The 22,598-nt window shown below is 40.0% G+C and overlaps 1 protein-coding gene and 1 long non-coding RNA gene across 12 annotated transcripts in view; one reads left to right on the top strand and one right to left on the bottom strand.

The window, feature by feature from the left end:
• Positions 1–22,598, top strand: part of LOC309654645 — a 619,568-nt gene that overhangs the window by 97,121 nt on the left and 499,849 nt on the right. Inside the window, exons 5-6 of one of the 3 annotated variants that reach the window (XR_014260370.1) lie at positions 66–2,214; positions 3,285–22,598. The exon at positions 3,285–22,598 is cut by the window's right edge and continues 6,893 nt beyond it. This is a non-coding gene — a long non-coding RNA (uncharacterized lncRNA). Of the gene's footprint in view, positions 1–65 lie in introns of all 3 variants that reach the window. The other 2 variants (XR_014260371.1, XR_014260369.1) reach the window with 2 other exon arrangements.
• ODAD2 (outer dynein arm docking complex subunit 2) overlaps positions 1–22,598 on the bottom strand; it is a 244,256-nt gene that overhangs the window by 16,829 nt on the left and 204,829 nt on the right. The window lies entirely within an intron of this gene.

The following is a 22,598-nucleotide window of genomic DNA, read 5'->3' as shown; positions in this document are numbered from 1 at the left end:
TAAGGCAGGGAAGTTGCACTAACACAAGTCTGTGTTCATTCTAACACATGATGAGTTCTGTTCAGATTCGAGTCCCCTCCTGAGTCCGTCTCTAGTCCAGAAGGACATCAGACCCCCACGGATGAACAAAGGCATAAAGGAGATAATTAAAATGGGATAAATGCCTTGGATCTGGAATATATTTGCAATGGGAAATAGGAGAAGTTGGATGAATATGGAAATGGTCAGTGGAATTTTAAATATTCACAGAAAGGTAAGGCTAAACTATATAACTTATTAATTTATATTATAAAAAAACAGAGCTCACCCACATCTCTTGTGTTAGTAGAATAATTGAATAAAACTTCTCTACCTCCTTCTTGCAAAAGACTATCCTATAAACTCAGTTGCAAGGCTGGCCAGAACTCAAATGCGTTTTCACTCAAGTATTCTTCTTCCTGTTGGGTTGGAAGATGTTAAAGGTAACTCAGTCTAAGTGAAGAAAGGTGGAGAAGATGGTAGAGAAGGGAAATAAACTGATAATTTAATATTTTAAATTATTAGTATTAATCTCTTCCCCTGCCTGACCTTTACAAGATGTGATAAGAAAAAGATAAGTGCCCAGCCTGCAACTGCTCTCAGAGGAAGGCAGGGGTGAGCTAGGAGAAGGTGCAATCTAGGATACGACCATGGGGAATGGGCATGGAGGCCACCTGTGATGACGCCGAGTTTATTATTATCTGTAAGTTATATTTTTAAGGTTCTTGGAGCAAGGCCTGGCTCACAGTAACTGCTCTCCGATTGTTAGCCCTTATTAGTACTCTAGTAGAAAACACACTTCAGGAGCTGTACACTCATCCCAACACTAGTAACAAGTGACAATGATGAAAAGTGTCTACAATTGGCTGGAACGACTGACCCTCTCAAGAAGAGGTCAGGCTGCTCCTGGGCAGTGGAGGCTGGGTCATGTGCATGAGCGCCTCTGTAGAAGGAGGGCAGAGTTTCTCAGGAATGGGTCGGTGGGATCGAGTCTCTGAGTCCCTGTCAAGTTCTGCTTCTGTGATAGGTTCCAAGAGTCCTTTCTGGAGAAATCAGGGAGACCCGAGAGACAGGGCTCACAGTCCTTGGGCGCTCTGGTGGCCGGAATATAGGCCGGGTGCTGCAGAAGAAGGAAGAGACTGCTCTGTATTTTTGCTTTGAGTTTCACTATGGCTTTCCTCTGGTTCTTAGTAGCTCAAAGAACACTTTTGTGGGGTAAAATGATCTTGAAATAGAGCAGCCAGGAACTTCACCAATATGTGTTCAAACAAGACCAAAAGTATGAATTAGAATATGAGCTGGACTTGTCAATATTCTATTTGAAGGTTTAGAAGACGTTTGAAAGATATTAAAAGGATAATCATATCCTCCAGTAGCTTCTTGAAAAATGTGCAAAGGAGGTAAACCTCTTAAGACTTACATGACTTCTTTCATACATAATTTAAAAGTTTGCTTTGGTATAGAAATCTAGGTTGGAAGTAATTTTTGAGGAGTTGGAAGAGTTTTGAAGGCAATGCTCCATTTTCTTCTTGCTTCTGGTGTTACTGTTGAGAAGCCCAAAGTGATTCTTGATGTTTGGTTTGTGATTTCTCTCTCTCTCCTTCTTTCTCTTTTGAAGATTACAAAATCGTGTGTGTGTGTGTGTGTGTGTGTGTGTTTGTGCTTAACGTCCTGAAATTTTACAATGCTGTATCTCATCGTAGGCCTGTTTTTATCCACTGTATACAGGCACCTGATAGGCCCTTTCAATCTAGTGGTTCATGCACTTCAGTTCTGGGAAATTCTCCAATTATTTCATTCCATTTCCTCCTCTCCGTTTTCTCAATTATCTCCTTCTGAAGCCAGTCTTCCGAAGTTACGTCTTTTGCATGGTTCTCTTTTTCTTAATCTTTCCTATTTTCATTTATCTTTCTGCTCCATTTTCTGGGAGGTTTCTTTACCTTTATTTTCCGACTATTCTATTGAATTTGTGCTTCCTGAATGCTCTTTTTTTTTTTAATAGAGTCCTATTCTGGTTTCATGGATGTGATACCTTTTATATCACTCTGAGGATGTTGATTTTTTTCTTCTCTGTGCTACACTTTGTTTCTTCCAAGGATTGCTTTGTTTGTTTCTGTTTGTTTCAGATTCTATTTTACAGGTTCAAGACATCCTTTAGATGCAGTTACTCATTGGATGATTGGAGATTTTGAGTAGGTAGGTGGGGCTCGCTGACTTTGTGCTTTACACAAAGCACAAAGATCGGGGTGGTCTCAGGGCCACTTAGAATGGTGCTCTCTATGAAGGCACCAGATTGAAGGGGGCTGAAATGCAGCCCTCACTTATTTACCAGTTCATGAACCCTGGTCAGAGGCTATGTCTTCCTGAAAGAAGGGATGCCTTTTTCCTCCCACAAAACTGTGATCTGCTTTTCAAGTCTGACATTAGCAAAGCTTCATCTACCCAGAGGAAATATCGTTTTCCAATTCACACAACAGTTTCCCACAGGCCAGCAGAGGCCCTGGGAAGGCTGGCTGAGGTTCTCCCCAGGTCAATATCTTGATAGCTTTTGTGTTGAGCTGTTCAAATTCTGCAAGAAAGAGCTTTTCAAACTCTAGCCAGCAGAGTAAACGATTGGCTTCGAGAGATTTGTGAGTGAGTAGGACAGAGAGCCCGTTCAATGGAGCTTAATCTCCATCTTGGGTAGAGTAGCCACACCTCACAGTGGCTGCTGTCCTCCAGCCCAGAGACACTGTTTTACCCGCTGTAGACAGATGCTGGGCTGGGGACAGTGGTGACTCTGTGGGGGTGGAGTTGGACAAGGGGCTCTAGCTTTCACCCGGTCTTCCTTATTGGAGCCTGCACCCTGAACCCTACCAAACAGTTCCAGAGGTACTTTTAGTACTACTAGTTCCTGATATTTTGAGGCTTCCACATTGTAAATTGGGTGTGGTCTCAGTTTTCCCCACGTTTGACTTTGCATTCTTATTCCTCAGATCTGCTGGGCAGTTGCCACTCTCCCACTGAATTTCAACATATACAAATTTATTATATTCTCCTCTGCAATTCTCCAATTTTCCTTGTCCCTGTTGGTGTTTTTTTTTTTTTTAAGTTTCTTGAATGTAATGTTAGTAGATTTCAGAAGGAAGAAAAATTAAACTCAGGAGTTCAATTTGCTATCTTACTTGGAATAGTCCATAGGTTTCCTCCAGACTCTAAGAAAAATGCCCTCTTGTTATCAATTCTGGATACAGTGCCTGCATTTAACTTGTGTTTTCTCCCTTTAGGAAGAGATTGAAAGTCCATGTGGCTGTCTGTGTCCTATTGTTAAATCACTTTTGTGAAAGAATATTTAGAAGTAAGACTTTTTGGAGACAAGTTATATGTGTGTATGTAAATATATATACATATATGCAGTCATCCTTCAGTATCCATAGGGGATTGGTTCCAGGACCTGCCACAGATAATAAAATCCACAGATGCTCAAGTCCCACAGTTGGTCCCCTGTATCTGTAGTTCCACATCCATGGATTTAACCAACTATTGAAAAAAATCTGCAAATAAGTGGACCCACACAGTTCAAACCCATGTTGTTCAAAGTCAACTGTGTGTGTGTATACATATATATGATGAATATAAGTTGTACATGTGATGTATATTATATCCAGGAGTGGAATGATGATAAAATTTAAGTCTCCAGCTCTGACCTGACCTCTGACCATTTGACTGCCTAGTTGACATCTCCACTTGTATATAAAAATACACATTAAATTTTACATGGACAAAGCTGAACTCCTGATTCTCCCATCTGAAACCCGTTTTTTCACAGCCTCCCCATCTCGATTCATGTCAACTCATCTCTCCAGTTGCTTGGGCCAAAGACACTGGCGTATCCTCAGCTTCCTCTTTTCTCATGGCCCTCATCCAAGACATGAACAAATCTGTTGGCTCCACCTTCAAAATGCACCCAGAGTTGGACCTCTTTTGACTATCTCCACAGCTGTTGTCTGAGTCACTATTCTCTCTTGCCTGAACGTAATAATAATTAGGCCAAGTTTTTGACATGCAAAAAAGATCTGGGGCTGACTTTGAAGGTATAGCCTAGAGAAAACTAAATCACTCAGATTGGTAACTAACTTAGGAGAATCTTTCCTTCTTTTAAGAAGAAAAGGCAGAGAAGAGAAAAGACAACTTAAATGATCTGCTGGGAGAATGAGAGCCTAGGTCAGAAATGTTAAAGGGACTTATTTAAGCTGAAAAGAAATGGTTCTAATTAATAACAAGAAAACATACCAAAATAAAAAATCTCACTGGAAAAGGTAAATATATAGTAAAGGTAATGAATCAGTCACATATAAAGCAAGTATGAAGGTTAAAGACAAAAGTAAAATTAAATAAAACTGCAATAATTAGTCAAGGGATGCATACAATTAAAAGATATAAAAGGTGACATACAAATATAAGACATGATGGGGGGAATAAAAAGTAAAGTTCTAGGATGTGTTCAAATTTAAGTTGTTATCAACTTAAAACAGACCATTACATACATACGATGTTATATGTGAACCTCATGGTAACCACGAAGCAAAAATTTATAGTGAATACACAAAAAGAAAAATGACAAAAGAAGCTGAACATAACACTAAAGAAATGCATGAAACCACAAAGGAAGAGAGAAAGAGAAGAAGAAAGGAACAGAGAGAACTACAAACCAGAAACTACAAGCCAGAAAACAGCTAACAAAATGGTAGTAAATACATACCTAGCAATAATTACTTTAAGTGTAAATGGACTAAATGCTCCTATTGAGGGGACTTCCCTGGCAGTCCAGTGATTCAGACTTCACCTTCCAATGCAGGGGGTGTGGGTTCAATCCCTGGACAGGGAGCTGAGAGCCCACATACCTCATGGTCAAAAAACCAAAACATAAAACAGAAGCAATATTGTAACAAATTCAATAAGGACTTTAAAAATGGTCCATATAAAAAAATTAAAATGTAAATAAAAATAAATGCTCCAATTGAAAGACACAGAGTGGCTGAAAACAAGACCCAACTATATGCTGTTTACAAGAGGCTCACTTTAGAAGTAAGGACACACACAGTGAAAGCAAAGGGATGGAGAAAGATATTCCATGCAAATGGAAATGAAAAGAAAGTTGGAGTAGCTATACTCATATCAGATAAAATAGACCTTAAAATAAAGACTGTAATAAAAGACAAAAAGGACATTACATAATGATAAAGGGGTTAATCTAGCAAGAAGATCTAAACATTTATAAATATATATGCACCCAACATAGGAGCACCAAAATATTTAAAGTGAATATTAATGAGCCTAAAGGGAGAAATTGACAGCAGTACAATAAGAGTAGGGGACTTTTAACACCCCACTTACATCGATGGATAGATCATCCAGACAGAAAATCAATAAGGGAACATCAGCCATAAATGACATATGAGACCAGAGATTTAAAAGATTTATACAGAACATTCCATCCAAAAGCAGCAGAGTATACATTCTCAGTGCACATAGAGCATTCTCCAGGGTTGATCACATGTTAGGCCAGAAAACAAGTCTTAAGAAATTCAAGAAGGCTTAAGTCATATCAAGCATTTTTCTCTGATCACTATGGTATAAAACTAGAAATCATTTACAGGAAGAAAATTCAAAAACCATAAACATGGAGATTAAATAATATGCTACTGATCAATCAATGGGTCACTGAAGAAATCAAAGGAAAAAATTTAAAAATACCTACAGACAAATGAAAACAGAAATATGATATACCAAAGTCTATGGGATGCAGCAGAAGCAGTTCTAAGAGGAAAGTTCATAATGATACAAGCCTACTTCAAGAAAGAAGACAAATTCCAAATAACTAATCCAACTTTACATCCAAAGCATCTAGAGAAAAGAAGAACAAATGAAGCCCAAAGTTAGTAGAAGGAAGGAAATAATAAAGATCAAAGCAAAAATAAATGAAATAGGGACTAAAAAGACAATAGAAAATATCAATGAAACTAAGCTGGTTCTTTGAAAAGATAAACAAAATTGACAAAACATTAGCTAGATTCACCAAAAAAAAACAAGAGAGCAGGCTTAAATAAATGAAATCAGAAATAAAAGAGAAGTAACAACTAATAGTAAAGAAATACAAAGGATCATAAGAGACAACTATGGAGAATTATACACCAACAATTGAACAACCTAGAAGAAATGGATAAATTTCTAGAAACATACAATCTTCCAAGACTGAATCATGAAGAAATAGAAAATCTGAATAGCTTGATTACTAGTGAGAAGATTGAATCAGCAATCAAAAACCTCCCAACGAACAAAAGTCTAGGACCAGGTGGCTCACTAGCAAATTCTACCAAACATCCAAAGAAGATTTAATACCAATCCTTCTCAAACTATTCCCAAAAAAATGAAGAGGAAGAAACACTTCCAAACTCATTTTAACAGGCCAACATTACCCTGATACCAAAACCAGAGAAGAATACCACAAAAAAATTACTGGCCAATATCCTTAATGAACATAGATGCAAAAATCCCCAACAAAATATTAGCAAACCGAATCCAGCAACACATTGAAAGGATCATACACCATGATCAAGTGGGATTTATTCCAGGGATGCAAGGATGGTTCAACATCCACAAATCAATGTGATTAACACATTAACAAAACAAAGGATAAAAAATATGATCATCTCAATAGATGTAGAAAAAGCATTTAACAAAATTCAATACCCATTTATGATAAAATGCTCAACAATGTGAATATTGAGGGAATGTACCTCAGCATAAATAAAGGCTATATATGACAAACCCATAGCTGACATCATACTCAGTGGTGAAAAGCTCAAAGCTTTTCCTCTAAGATCAGGAACAAGACAAGGATACCCACTCTCATCACTTTTATCAACATAATAGTATTGCAAGTCCTAGCCACATCAGTTAGGCATGAAAAAGAAATAGAAGCCATCCAAATTGGAAAGGAAGAAGTAAAATTGTCACTATTTGCAGATGACATGATACCATATATAGAAAACCCTAAAGAGTCCAGCAAAAAAAAAAAAAAATTTGTTAGAATAAATGAATTCAGTAAAGTTGCCAGATATAAAATCAATATACAGAAATCTGTTGTATTTCTATACACTAATAATGAACTATCAGAAAGAGAGATTAAGAAAACAATCCCATTTACAATTGTGTCAAAAAGAATAAAATACCCAGGGATAACTTCAGCCAAGGTGAAAGAATAACAGAATAACAGAGGCAGAAAGACGAATAACTGAGCTGGAAGACAAAATGGTGGAAATAACTGCCAAGGAGCAAAATAAAGAAAAAAGAATGAAAAGAATTGAAGACAATCTCAGAGACCTCTGGGACAACACTAAACGCACCAACATTCAAATTGTAGGGGTCCCAGAAGAAGAAGAGAAAAAGAAAGGGTCTGAGAAAATATTTGAAGAGATTATAGTCACAAAATTCCCTAAGATGGGAAAGGAAATAGTCACCCAAGTCAAGGAAGACACATATTAATCAAACTAACAAAGATTAAATTCAAAGAAAAAATATTAAAAGCAGCGAGGGACAAACAACAAATAACATAAAAAGGAATCTCCATAAGGTTATCAGATGACTTTTCAGCAGAAACTCTGCAGGCCAGAAGGGAGTGGTAGGATATACTTAAAGTGATGAAAGAGAAAAACCTACAACCAAGATTACTCTACCCAGCAAGGATCTCATTCAGATTCGACAGAGAAATCAGGAGTTTTCAGACAAGCAAAAGCTAACAGCACCACCAAACCAGCTTTACAACAAATGCTAAAGAAACTTCTCTAGGTGGGAAACACAAGAGAAGAAAAAGACCCACAAAAGCAAACCCAAAACAACTAAGAAAATGGTAATAGGAACAAACATATGGATAATAACCTTGAATGTAAATGGATTAAATGCCCCAACCAAAAGACACTGGCGGAATGGATAAATACAAGACCCATATATATGCTGTCTACAAGAGACCCACTTCAGACCTAGGGACACATACAGACTGAAGGTGAAGGGACGGAAAAAGATATTCCATGCAAATGGAAATCAAAAGAAAGCTGGAGTAGCAATACTCATATCAGATAAAATAGACTTTAAAATAAAGACTGTTATAAGAGATAAGGAAGGACACTACATAATGATCAAGGGATCAATCCAAGAAGAAAATACAACAATTATAAATGTTTATGCAACCAACATAGGAGCACCTCAATACATAAGGAAAATGCTAACAACCATGAAAGGAGAAATCGACAGTAACACAATAATAGTAGGGGGACTTTAACACACCACTTACAACAATGGACAGATCATCCAAGAAGAAAATAAATAAGGAAACACAAGCTTTAAATGACACAATAGACCAGATAGATTTAATTGATACTTATAGAACATTCCACCCAAAAGTGGCAGAATACACTTTCTTCTCAAGTGCACATGGAACATTCTCCAGGATAGATCACATCTTGGGTCACAAATCAAGTCTTGGTAAATTTAAGAAAATTGAAATCATATCAAGCATCTTTTCTGACCACAATGCTATGAGATTGGAAATCAATTACAGGAAAAAAAAACTGTAGAAACTACAAATACATGGAGGCTAAACAGTGCACTACTAAATAACCAAGAGATCACTGAAGAAATCAAAAAGAAATTAAAAAATACATAGAAACAAATGACAATGAAAACACGATGACTCAAAACCTATGGGACACAGCAAAAGCAGTTCTAAGAGGGAAGTTTATAGCAATTCAATTTCACCTCAAGAAACAAGAAAACTCTCAAACAATCTATCCCTACACTTAAAACAACTGGAGAAAGAAGAACAACGAAAATCTAAAGTCAGTAGAAGGAAAGAAATCATAAAAATCAGAGCAGAAATAAATGAAATAGAAATGAAGAAAACAATAGCAAAGATCTATAAAGCTAAAAGCTGGTTCTTTGAGAAGATAAACAAAATTGATAAACCCTTAGCCAGACTCATCAAGAAAAAAAAGGAGAGGATGCAAATCAATAAATTTAGAAATGAAAAAGGAGAAATCAAAACTGACACCACAGAAATACAAAGGATAATAAGAGACTACTACAAACAGCTTTATGCCAATAAAATGGACAACCTGGAAGAAATGGACAAATTCTTGGAAAGGTACAATTTTCCAAGACTGAACCAGGAAGGATTAGAAAATATGAATAGACCTACTGCAAGTAATGAAATTGAAACCATAATTTAAAATCTTCCAACAAACAAAAGTCCAGGACCTTATGGCTTCACAGGTGAATTCTATCAAACATTTAGGGACGAGCTAACACTGATCCTTCTCAAACTCCTCCAAAAAATTGCAGAGGGAGAAACACTCCCAAATTCATTCTATGAAGCCACCATCACCCTGATATCAAAACCAGGAAAAGATATCACAAAAAAAGAAAATTATAGACCAATATAACTGATGAACATAGATGCAAAAATCCTGAACAAAATACTAGCAAACAGAATCCAACAACACATTAAAAGGATCATACACCATGATCAAGTGGGATTTATCCCAGCAATGCAAGGATTCTTCAATATATGCAAATCAATCAATGTAATATACCACATTAACAAGTTAAGCAATAAAAACCATATGATAACCTCATTAGATGCAGAAAAAGCTTTTGACAAAATTCAACACCGCTTTATGATAAGATAAAAACTCTCCAGAAAGTGGGCATAGAGGGAACCAACCTCAACATAGTAAAGGCCATATATGACAAATCCACAGCAAGCATCATACTCAGTGGTGAAAAACTGAAAGCATTGCCACTAAGATCAGGAACAAAACAAGGATGTCCGCTCTCGCCACTCTTATTCAACATAGTTTTGGAAGTCCTAGCCACAGCAATCAGACAAGAAAAACAAAAAAAGGAATACAAATTGGAAAAGAAGAAGTAAAACTGTCACTGTCTGTGGATGACATGACACTATACACAGCAAATCCTAAAGATGCCAACAGAAAACTACTAGAACTAATCAATGAATTTGGTAAGGTTGCAGGATACAAAATTAATGCATAGAAATTTCTGGCATTCCTATACACCAACAACGAAAAATCAGAAAGAGAAATTAAGGAACCAATCCCATTTACCATCGCAACAGAAAGAATAAAATACCTCGGAATAAACCTGCTTGAGGCGAAAGACTTGTACTCAGAAAACTATAAAACACTGATGAAAGAAATCAAAGATGACATAAACAGATGGAGAAATATACCAGGTTTATGGATTGGAAGAAACAATATTATGAAAATAACTATACTATACTACCCAAAGCAACCTACAGATTCAGTGCAATCCCTATCAAACTACCAGTGGCATTCTTCACAGAATTATAACAAAAAATTTTACAATTCGTATGGAAACACAAAAGACCCCAAATAGCCAAAGCAATCTTGAGAAAGAAAAACAGAGTTGGAGAAATCAGGCTCCCCAACTTCAAACTAATCCACAGAGCTACAGTAGTCAAGACAGTATGGTACTGGCACAAAAACAGAAATATAGATCAATGGTACAGGATAGAATGCCCAGAGATAAACCCACGCACATATGGTCACCTAATTTATGACAAAGGAGGCAAGAACATACAATGGAGAAAAGACAGCCTCTTCAATAAGTGGTGCTGGAAAACTGGACAGCTACATGTAAAAGAATGAAATTATAACACTACCTAACACCATGCACAAAAATAAACTTGAAATAGATTAAAGACCTAAATGTAAGACCAGACACTATAAAACTCTTAGAGGAAAACATAGGAAAAACACTCTTTGACATAAACCACAGCAAGATCTTTTTTGACCCACCTCCTAGAGTAACGGAAATAAAAACCAAAAATAAACAAATGGGACTTAATTAAACTTAAAACCTTTTGCACAGCAAAGGAAACCATAAACAAGACAAGAAGACAACCCTCAGAATGGGAGAAAATATTTGCAAATGAAACAACAGACAATGGGTTAATCTCCAAAATATACAAACAGCTAATGGAGCTCAATATCAAAAAAAGAACAATCCAATTAAAAAATGGGCAGAAGACCTAAATAGACAGTTCACCAAGGAATTCATACAAATGGCCAAGAGGCACATGAAAAGATGCTGAACATCACTAATTATTAGAGAAATGCAAATCAAAACTACAATGAGGTATCACCTCATACCAGTCAGAATGGCCATCATCAAAATATCTACAAACAATAAATGCTGGAGAGGGTGTGGAGAAAAGGGAACCCTCTTGCACTGTTGGTAGGAATGTAAATTGATACAACCACTAAGGAAAACAGTATGAAGTTTCCTTAAAAAACTAAAAATAGAACTACCATATGACCCAGCAATCCCACCACTGGGCATATACCCTAAGAAAACCATAATTCAAAAAGAGACATGTACCACAATGTTCATTGCAGCTCTATTTACAATAGCCAGGACACGGAAGCAACCTAAGTGTCCATCATCGGATGAATGGATAAAGAAGATGTGGCACATATATACAATTGAATATTACTCAGCCATAAAAAGAAACGAAATTGAGTTATTTGTAGTGAGGTAGATGGATCTAGAGTCTGTCATACAGAGTGAAGTAAGTCAGAACGACCAAAACAAATACTGTATTCTAACGTGTATATATGGAATCTAAAAAAAAAAAAAAAAAAGGTACCAATGAACCTAGTTGCAGGGCAGGAATAAAGATGTAGATGTAGAGAATGGACTTGAGGACATGGGGTGGGAGAGGGAAGCTGGGGCAAAGTGAGAGTAGCATCGACGTATATACACTACCAAATGTAAAAGAGTTGGCTGGTGGGAAGCAGCAGCATAGCACAGGGAGATCAGCTCAGTGCTTTGCGATGACCTAGAGGGGTGGGATAGGGAGGGTGGGAGGGAGGATGAAGAGGGAGGGGATATAAGGACATATGTATGCATATGGCTGATTCACTTTCGTGTACAACAGAAACTAACACAGTATCGTGAAGCAATTATACTCCAATAAAGATCTATTTAAAAAAATAAATGGAAAGATATTCTGTGATCATGGATTGGAAGAATTAATATTGTTAAAATGTCCATACTAGGGGGCTTCCCTGGTGGCGCAGTGGTTGAGAATCTGCCTGCCAATGCAGGGGACACGGGTTCGAGCCCTGGTCTGGGAAGATCCCACATGCCGCGGAGCAGCTAGGCCCGTGAGCCACAACTACTGAGCCTGCGCATCTGGAGCCTGTGCTCCGCAACAGGAGAGGCCACGATAGTGAGAGGCCCACGCACCGTGATGAAGAGTGGCCCCCACTTGCCGCAACTGGAGAAAGCCCTCGCACAGAAGCGAAGACCCGACACAGCCATAAATAAATAAATAAATAAAATGTCTCTTTAAAAAAAAAAAAATGTCCATACTATATAAAGCAGTCTACGGATTTAATGCAATCCCTCTCAAAATTCAAAGGGCACTTTTGATGGGAATAGAACATTAATTCTAAAATTTGTATGGAACCACAAAAGACCCCAAATAGCCAGAACAGTCTTGAGAAAGAACAAAGCTGGAGGGATCACACTCCTTGATTTCAAAGTATGCTATAAAGCTATGGTAATCAAAACAGTATGGTTTTGCATAAAAACAGACACAGAGATCAATGGAACAGAATAGAGAGCCTAGAAACAAATCTACACATATATGAACAATTAGTTTACAAGAGAAGAGTCATGAACATATACATGGAGAAAGAATGGTCTCTTCAATAAATGGTGTTGTGAACACTGGACAGCCATAGGAAAAAAGAATGAAACTAGACTATGATCGTATACCATACACAAAAATTAATTCAAAATGGATTAAAGACTTGAATGTAAGACCTGAAACCATAAAATTGCTAGAAGAAAACATAGGCAGTGAGGTCTTTGACATTGATCTTAGTGATGCTTTTGTGGATCTGACTCCAAAGGCAAAGGAAACAAAAGCAAAAATAACCAAATGGGACTGCGTCAAACTAAAAAGCCTCTGCAAAACAAAGGAAGCCGCCATCAAAATGAAAAAGCAATGTACTGAACACAAGCAGATACTTGCAAATCATATATCCAGTAAGGGGCTAACATCCAAAATATACAAAGAACCCATACAACTCAACAACATAAAAGCAACCTGATTTAAAAATGGGCAGAGGGGGCTTCCCTGGTGGCACAGTGGTTGAGAGTCTGCCTGCCAATGCGGGGGACACGGGTTCGAGCCCTGGTCTGGGAGGGTCCCACATGCCGCGGAGCAGCTGGGCCTGTGAGCCACAATTGCTGAGCCTGCGCGTCTGGAGCCTGTGCTCCGCAACAAGAGAGGCCGCGATAATGAGAGGCCTGCGCACCGCGATGAAGAGTGGCCCCCACTTGCCACAACTAGAGAAAGCCCTTGCGCAGAAACGAAGACCCAACACAGCCATAAATAAGTAAATAAATAAATAAAAAATTAAACTTTAAAAAGAATATCACCAAACATTCCGAGAAGCAACTGGCCCTGAATCTGATCAGGGACCACTTCTAAAAAAATAAATAAATAAATAAATAAATTTAAAAAATGGGCAGAGGACCTGAATAGACATTTTTCCAAAGAAGACATACAGATGGCAAACCGGCACATGAAAAGATGTTCAATATCCCTAATTATTAGAGAAATGCAGATCAAAACCACAATGAGATATCACCTCACACCTGTTAGAATGGATATTATCAAAAAGACAACAAATAAGTGTTGGTGAGGATGTGGAGAAAAGGGAACCCTCGTGCACTGTTGGTAGGATGTAAATTCGTGCAGTCACTGTGAAAAACAGTATGGAGATTCCTCAAACAATTAATAGAACTACCATATGATCCAGCAATTCCACTTCTGGAATTTATCTAAAGAATGCAAAAACAGTAATTCGAAAAGATATATGCACCCCTATGTTCATTATAGATCATTTACAATAGCCAAGATATGGAAACAACCTAAGTGTCCATCAATGGATGAATGGATAAATAAGATATTTTATGTATACACACACACGCCCACACACACACACACACACACACAATGGAATACTACTCAGCCATAATAAAGAATGAAATCTTGCCATTTGTGACAACATAGATGGACCTTGAAGGTATTATGCCCAGTGAAATAACTCATTGAAAGACAAAGACCACATGATTGCACTCATGTGAAATCTAAAAAACAAACAAACAAAAACCCCAAAACGAACAAACAAACAAAAACAAAAACTCATAGATACAGAGAAGAGACTGGTGGTTACCAGAGGGGAAGGGGGTTAGGAGGCAGGCGAAATGGATGAAGTAGGTCAACTGCATGATGATGGATAGCAACTAGACCTTTGGCAGTGATCACTTTGTAGTGTATACAGATGTTGAATTATAGTGTACACCGGAAACTTATATAATGTTATATACCAATTTTACTTCAATAAAAATTTAAGAAGATTGAATATGCAGAAATTAGAAGAAATAGCTAATGTCAGAATTTCCAGCTTCTGAAGGAGACAAAATGGGATCATGAGTGCAGTGGGTGGGAACAGCCTGGAGAAGAATTGCTGAGATACCAGAGAGAACATGTTTCTACTGAATGTAGCTACAGGTACGGTCGTCGGGACTGGAAGTTGCGGTATTTTCTGCCTGTAACCTCCATTTTCTTTTCAATATAGAAGGCAAGTTCACGTGAGAAGTACCCCTACTTAACACATAGGCTTATAATGGGTAATTTCACATAGAAGTATTTTAAAACAATAAGAGACATGAACTCTTTATTAGAAAACAATTGCCTTAATTATACAAAGGCATTTTCCATGGAAGGATTTTGTTTTGGTTTACAACATTGCTCTAGGAAATGCTAAGAATTTATAAAATCGGAGGTAAATCTATAAAGTTGAATTCTATCAAGCTAAGCAAGAATTCTAAATTGTTTAAGAATAAGGCCAGGCCAAGAATCATCTAAATATGGATATATTAAAATGGATAAAAATGTCCACAGCATATCTACACTACCAAATGTAAACTAGATAGCTAGTGGGAAGCAGCTGCGTAGCACAGGGAGATCAGCTCCATGCTTTGTGACCACCTAGAGGGATGGGATAGGGAAGGTGGGAGGGAGATGCAAGAGGGAGGAGATATGGGGACATATGTAAATGTATAGCTGATTCACTTTGTTATAAAGCAGCAACTAACACACCATTGTAAAGCAATTATACTCCAAGAAAGATGTTAAAAAAAAAAATGTCCACAGTATTCCTTAATTTTAGTCAGTCTAAATTCTTAATGTTATCTTGTCTGCATTTATATTTATCTCTAAAAATTGGCACATTATTAGAAGGAATTCAAAACCAAAAACATGTTAATATTTAAAATACCTCATTGGATAGAGAATTCATTCCCCATAGGAGTAAACATGGAAAGATATCCAGAGGAGACGAAGCCAAAGAATTGAAAAGGAAAAAAAAAAAAACCCTTTAGTTAAACCACTTTCCCAACTTTATTTTGATTTCTTTTTAGCTTTCAAAAGCAGATTAATATGGAAAAATAAAGCACAAGGCTGGAGAAAAGAGCCACAATTTTTCTTCTTCAGTGTCAAAGAAATAGCTTTCCCTGCTCCTACTAAGTTGGAACTAAGCTCAGAAGGTTGAAAATAAATGACTAATTTCTTGGGAAATAACCTTAAGTGAAAGATTCTTTTGGCCCAATGATTGCTTTTCTTAAACTCCAGTTGACTTAACCTCATTCTCAAGGCCTCTTCTGCCCTCCCTTCCATCACACCCTACTGGTATCAAGTGTACCTAAAAGGCAGTCTCGGCACTTGCTACCCATCTCGGGAATGTTTTCCTTCTCTGATACAATTTGTGGGCAGGAATAAGTCAAAAGTGTGCTTCCTTCATTTCTTTTAAAAACTTCTCTCTGACATCTAAGATCTTTAAAAATGGGACCTAAAAAATATTACCACAAAATTTCACAAAGTAATGTTTCTACCAACTTTGAAAAAAACTGTGATAACCCTCTAAAAAGTTTTAATACATAACTAACATATTTTCATCTTCTCATTTTGCTAAAATTGTATAAAGTGATACTTCTTAGTCTCATCTATACAAGAACTTCAAATTTCAGAGAAAGAAATGGAATGAGTTTTATAACAGAATGATCCTTCTTCCCCTTCTGGCAAAGACCATGTTCATTTCAGAGCCCATCTTGCATTATTTTTACCAAGTTAGCTGTTCAGAACTGCAGGGTTGGCTCTAAGCATGGTATCTAGGCCAGCGATTAAATAAAAAAATTTTTTCAGCAGTGGAACTCTTTTCCTTTCTTTTTTAAAAAAAAAAAATTTACCAAGTATTTATCACTATGAATTGATGTAAGAATTAACAATATAAAATCTCATTTCCAGGCATAAGCATATTCAGAAGCAAAATTTACACACATTTATCATAAAATAGTAAGTAGCAAGAGAAATATAATTTTATTAATCCTGGAGGTATCTTGCAATATTAATAAGAATATTAAGGACTGAAAGCTAATAGTACAAATGGGAATGATGAAATATGTCTCTACCAAATGCAGATGCATTTTTTGTTTCAGGTATATTTCCTCTAATTTTTATTACCAGTGTCCTGAGTTGGAAGAACGTTTAATGTCTAGATGTACTATGTAAAAGTCATACCTATATAATTTTTTGAAAACTGTTTGTTTCAATTTAAGTGGAAGCATTTCTTAGCTATGCAGTGATTCTTAGCGTCTTTCTTTTAAATGTAGTTCTCAAAAACAGATAAATCCATTAAACTCTGAAAAGCTTTGATATATTTTCTTGCACATCTGAAATTGGTCATCAAACTTTATATGATTTAGTAATCTCTTTCTTAATACATAAATTCATATAATCTTTCTAAAGTTCTAGGAAGACTTAGCAGTAGAAACTCCCAGAAACTTTTAAAGAGTGGAAGAACTCTTTTCCTTTTTTCCCCCAAACAAAAACTTAACTCTTGTACGAAATTCACATAGATTGATACATAAACATCCCGTGCAAGGCAACAGGGAGCGTCGGAAGGGAAAGCAGGGCATGGGCTCCTAGAGCTCTGCCTGCCCCTCCGTCCCCCATACGGACCCTCAGGCTACTGTCTCCAGTTCTGTGATACACAACAAACCACTTATCTTCATAACCTTTGACCTCCTCCCCTCTCTATTTCCGTTCTCACAACAGCACAGCTCCCTTGGCTGCTCCTTCCACACAGGTCTTCTCTGTCCGCATTCGCTCCTCCAACAATTGCCCCACAACCCGAAAAACTGCCGTCCCCTCAGTTTTGATAGTCTCAGCCAGACACTCAGAAAAAGAACAGTTTAAACACATTCCTGCTCAGTTTTAAATGAGTGATAGCCTTGCTTATGCTTCCTGGATTTCAAAGTTTGTTTTTAGGCTAAATCTTTAGCTTACAAAATTTCAAATTATATACCAAAGTGGTACATCTCAGGCAGCACATTAGGACTCAGGATTTAGGAAGGTCTTTGGGGCCGCCCTGAAATGGTACGTGCGGAACGTCGCTTCTGTGTGACCGACTTCAGGACCCTCCCGAGGGAGCTGGATGGTCTGTATTCCTGAGCCTGTTCCAGGACAGCCCAGAGCTCCTGATCAAACATGTTAATAAAGTCATCCTTTCAGTCTTGCTTTAATGTCAGTGTGGATCCGAGGTACTAAAGTCGCTTATTGTGTCAATACTTATTTTGTGTTAATCTAGCTTTCTTCAGTGTATATCTTACACTTCGGGCAAGATTTTCCTTTTAAATGAATATCTCCTCTATCACATCCTTTTGGACGTGATGAGCACAGGTGGGCAGGTCTTTGTTTCCTTGTCTACCAGGAAAAGATGTTGCTGGTCACCTGCGACGTGATGTGAGGAAGTCACGGTGCAGCCCGCGAGGCGGGTAGAGGGCGAGCAGCGAGGCATGTGGCGGGCAGCCCGGGGCTCAGCCCTCCCTCCGCCTCGGGCCAGAGGACCCAGCTTTCTGGGTTGTTACAAGCCCCGCGTCCCCAGACTCAAGGAACAGGTGGTGGGGGAGGCCTCTCTCCCTTTTCACAAAGCAAAGCCTAGGCAGGACACAAGCTAAAGCTCAGGCAGGCTTTTCTCAGTTCATCACCACCCAACCTCCACCAGAAATGACGTTCCCCACCCACTGCACCATTGTGGATCCAGGAAAGGCAGGGAGGGTGGGTGTCCCGCGAGAAGGAAGGGAATGATAGTGACAGTGACCAACACGTCAACCAGTGGTTAGCGCTCACCGCGTATGAGACACCATCAAAGTGCCCTGTATATGCTAATTCACTTAACACTCCTGACAGACGCAGAGTTATATATTATTAATTTTCTAGTGTTACAGATGAGGAAACTGCAGCATAGAGAGACTGAGTCACTTGCCCAAAGTCACAGAGCTTGGGAAAGCCAGGATATGAACGTAAGCTCTAGGTCCCATGCTCTCACCCATCGCGAACACCGCCGCCCTTTTGTCAGAAGCGTGCGTGGAGAAGGAGCTGCTCTGGCCCGGACCCTGGACCCCTGGTGCTGCATTCCCTCAGGCCATCGCGCCCACACCCAGCGCCGACATCTGCAGTCACAGTCAACTGGCTCCACTTGCAACGATTCCACTCAAAGGGGCCTCTTTGTTTCTGCAAATGCTCCCCGTGGGTCCGCTGCAGACCGAGTGCAATCTGTGGGGACCAGGCCCCGGCCGGGGCTGACCTTTTAGACATTCATCTCCACCAGTGGTGCACCACTGCCCCTGCACCATGTTGGACTTGCAGTCCAGCACACTCAGAGCTCCTCCTGAAGGCTGAATCCCTTCCTTTCTCTGTGTATCCTCAGAGGTTATGCCCACCAACACCATTTTGAAGTTAAGATGCTCTGCATATTTCAGCTCCAGCAACAAACAAGGCTGAGAAGGTTTTGAAATCACTCCGCTGATTCTTCCACTCATTCCCACTCAGACCCCTTTTTAAATACCTTTTCAAATGTACTTGAGTTATTTTTCTCTGGTACAAGATAAAACTTATCCGTCCTTCTTTCCACTCTTTTGGGCACAACGACTGGATCTCTCTGATTTAACATTCCTAACAGCTTATATTGTGTTCACAGACTGCACTCCACTGTGTATGCTGCTTTTCAAATTGTTCCATAAGATTCTTCCTAGTACTGACCCTGGAAGAGTGTTGCCAAGGGACAGCTGCTTCCTGTCTCTACTCTGTCCCTTGTCCCTATCCCCTTGCCAGGTTCCCTAAGCATAACAAAGCTCACCCTCCCCGCCCCGTGTTGTTGTGCCTCACACACACACACACACACACACACACACACACTTCTTCTGAATTGCTTTGGTGTAGAACTTTGTCACAAATGCCCTAGAAATCTACATAATGACCAGTTTGCTCCTTTTGGGGCAATCAAGGAGCCCATAAGTTTATCTGTGAGCACATTTCATGGATTACCCAAATACAGGTAACCAGCAGTGCTAATTTTCCCCCTCCAGCTTTATTGCTTCATACGTAAGGCAAAACGAGTTAAAGATGCATTTCAGGAGGATGCGTTAACAGTGTGAATCTTATTCTCCATGAGCCAGTGGTATGTTAAAGCTCTCATGCAGTGAAACTAAACGTCTCTTTTTCAGCCTGTCAGTTTACTCTGACATAGGCAGTTGCTGTGAAAATTATCCTAATGAGCATTAGAGGAATAAATAATAGAAATAATTTTTTAAATTATTTCAATAAAGTTTGAGGGTTATAAGAAGCAAGTGTCAGTGCAAAATGGCTTTGCCGACTTGGCAGTGGCAGGCGGAGTCTGTGATGGAATTTTTACCTTAAGTGCAGCAGCCTAGCTTTCTCCATGGCCCAGCCATGCTTTCTGAAGTGTTTTATGTACCACAAAATACATAATAGAGGGCAGTTCAATTCACTCCGAACCCCCAGCTACATGACCATGACATATTTGGAGGTGACTCAGGTTCATTCCCAAACATGGTGCCGTGACTTCTAAATTCACAGTCTGATTTCCTGCTGCCAGTTATGACTGCCAGATGCTTCCGACGGCGCAGCCAGTTTGTGGTGTCGCTAAAAATCATCAGCAATTTGAAAACATTAGCACCCAGCAATAGTCATACTTTGCAATGATTGCCTGTATTTATCACCTCACTTTTCCAGGGTACAGACTGAAAAAAAAAAAAAAAAATCAAAGAGAAAAATTAAACTTCTCTAGCAGCGGGGAAAATACAGACTTGAAAACCAACTGCATCAGAGGAACTCAGCCCTTTTCTATATTGTTCACAACTTAAAACAGTTTGAGCTCTGTGGCTGTGTAGAAGAAAAATATTGTAACATGTTTCCCTCTGTCAAATACTTTTTATTTGGTCTGCACATTTGCAGAATATTTGGATATTTGGATATTATGTTATGTGGCAGGACTGAAGATGGGGAGAGGTTCATTGCTTCATTCGACAAATATTTACTATGTTCTGCTTCGTGGCACGAACTGTGCCTGGGAGTGCCGAAGTGGACGAGACAGGCATGGCTTCTGTCGTCAGGAGGCACAGTCTCCTGAGACCAACAATTCCATCATGACAGCGGGGAGAAGAGACGTCCAAGTCTTAGGCGCGCACAGATGGGGGCAGGGCTGGAAGCAGACACCCCTGAGGAAGAAGAGTGCATCTGAAACCTGAGAGACGGGCGTGGACGGCACAGTGTGTTGCGGGCGGGCATCTGAGTGGCATCCGAGGCAGGGGAGGAGCGATGGGACCACCTGGCAGGGACCCGCCGAGCGCAGAGGCGCCCGCAGAGAAGTGGCGGCGCGCCCCTCACCGCCCCCCCTGCTCTCCACTCGTACATCCTGGCTGGGGGCTGGCCCCGGAGAGCAGGCTTTACTTCACACAAAAGTAGACAATGCTTGCCACCAAGCCAGGTCCCATGAGTATATTCATTTGAGTCCAGGATAAACAGCTTTCACACAAAGACCCTCAAGCCCTAACCCTAACCCTTACCCAAATTTAGTGGTTTAAACAACCTAGAAGTTTGTCTTCCCTTGTGTAACGCTGCAGATGGTCCAGGGCTGGTAGCACAGCCCTGCCATCTTCAACGTGTTGGCTAAACTCTTGAGTCCAAAGCTGCCCCAGTGGCCTCTACCCCTCAGCCTAGGAGAGGGACCCAGGGACACGCGTGCATCCTTGACGTGGGGCAAGAAACAAAGTGGCCCACATCACTGCTTCATACATCCCATCCCGGAGAACTTAGCCCCGTGGTCACAGCGAGAGTCAGGGGAGGCTGAGAGCCATATTCTGTGCTGTGCTGAAACCGTCCTTAGCCGTCCGTGCCACAAGGTGGGTTGCGGGAGGGGCCAGATGGTGGCAGAGAGGCAGGCAGGACTCGGCTTCTGGGATTACGCAAGGTCTTGCTCAAAGCAAAGGAAACCATGTTAGTGTTGTAGAAGGTGCAAGGGCAGATTTAGGAGAATTTGCTTGCAGAAAAGGCTGGCTCGGGGTGGACACAAGACAAGGCTTCCCAGTGAGTCTCCCATTTAATTATCCAGACAATCCAAATTCTGCATTCAGAGGACACACAGCTGAGTCATATGGCCTCTGAAGAAATTGCCTGAGAGCTTACGTTTCAACAGAAAGGTTTTGGCGGCTATAGACAGAAACCTGGAGTATCCTGTATTATTCAGCCTTCCCCCGCAGTGACCCTCGGCTGTGCTCTGAGTTTACGACGGTCACAGGTCCCAACGAAGCACACAGCCTGGGGTGCAGACATGGCCGCACCGGCACAGTCACAGCTGTAGCCACGAGTGTGGCCTGCGCCCTGGCCAAGTCGCAGGAGGACCGAGCCACTCTCGAGGGTGGCACGGACCTGCCAGCGGCCTCTCTGCGGAGCGTCAGATCCTGCCAAGGATGCAGGGCCCATCCACGTGGCACTCAGCCCCTCAGGAGAAATGCTGCTGGAAGCCAGCACCTCAGATTCTTGTCTACACTGAAAAGGTGGAGGCCGAGGCCTTGAGAGCTGCCGTCTGAGTCGGTTCGGCGCACGGAAAGGGGACTTGGTTCCAGGGAGGAGCACTTCAGAAAGACGCCTACCCACACTCACAGCGTCCAGCCGGCTCAGCAGAACTCTGCGCCTCACGAGAACGGCGGCAGCATTTGGATACCCCCCCGTCAGCCAGGCTCTTCATATACACGAATCTCTCTCCAGACGTTCATCCTTCTCCTCTCATCCTCTTCGTGTTATCCTTACAGAAGCGGTGAAGACACAGCCAGGGAAGCTGGGTGGCTTGACGCTGTACCCACAGCCAGGACTCAAACCCAGGTCTAGTCTGGCACCAAACACAAGCTCGTTTCTCTGTACCCTGTGTTGTTTATTTAAGGAGTAGGTTTCTCCCTCAGATTTATCCATTTTCTACATTGTATTAGTGAACTAACTTTAGGATATCTGTCTAAATTATACTTATATGTATTATATTATGTATCTATGCCACCTAAAATGATTT

This window comes from Balaenoptera physalus (assembly GCF_965194825.1).
Source record: "Balaenoptera physalus genome assembly, chromosome: 2".
In the NCBI taxonomy this organism is placed as follows: Eukaryota; Metazoa; Chordata; class Mammalia; order Artiodactyla; family Balaenopteridae; genus Balaenoptera; species Balaenoptera physalus.
The sequence above is the reverse complement of the archived record's forward strand: the minus strand, read 5'-3'. Positions and strand labels throughout refer to the sequence as shown.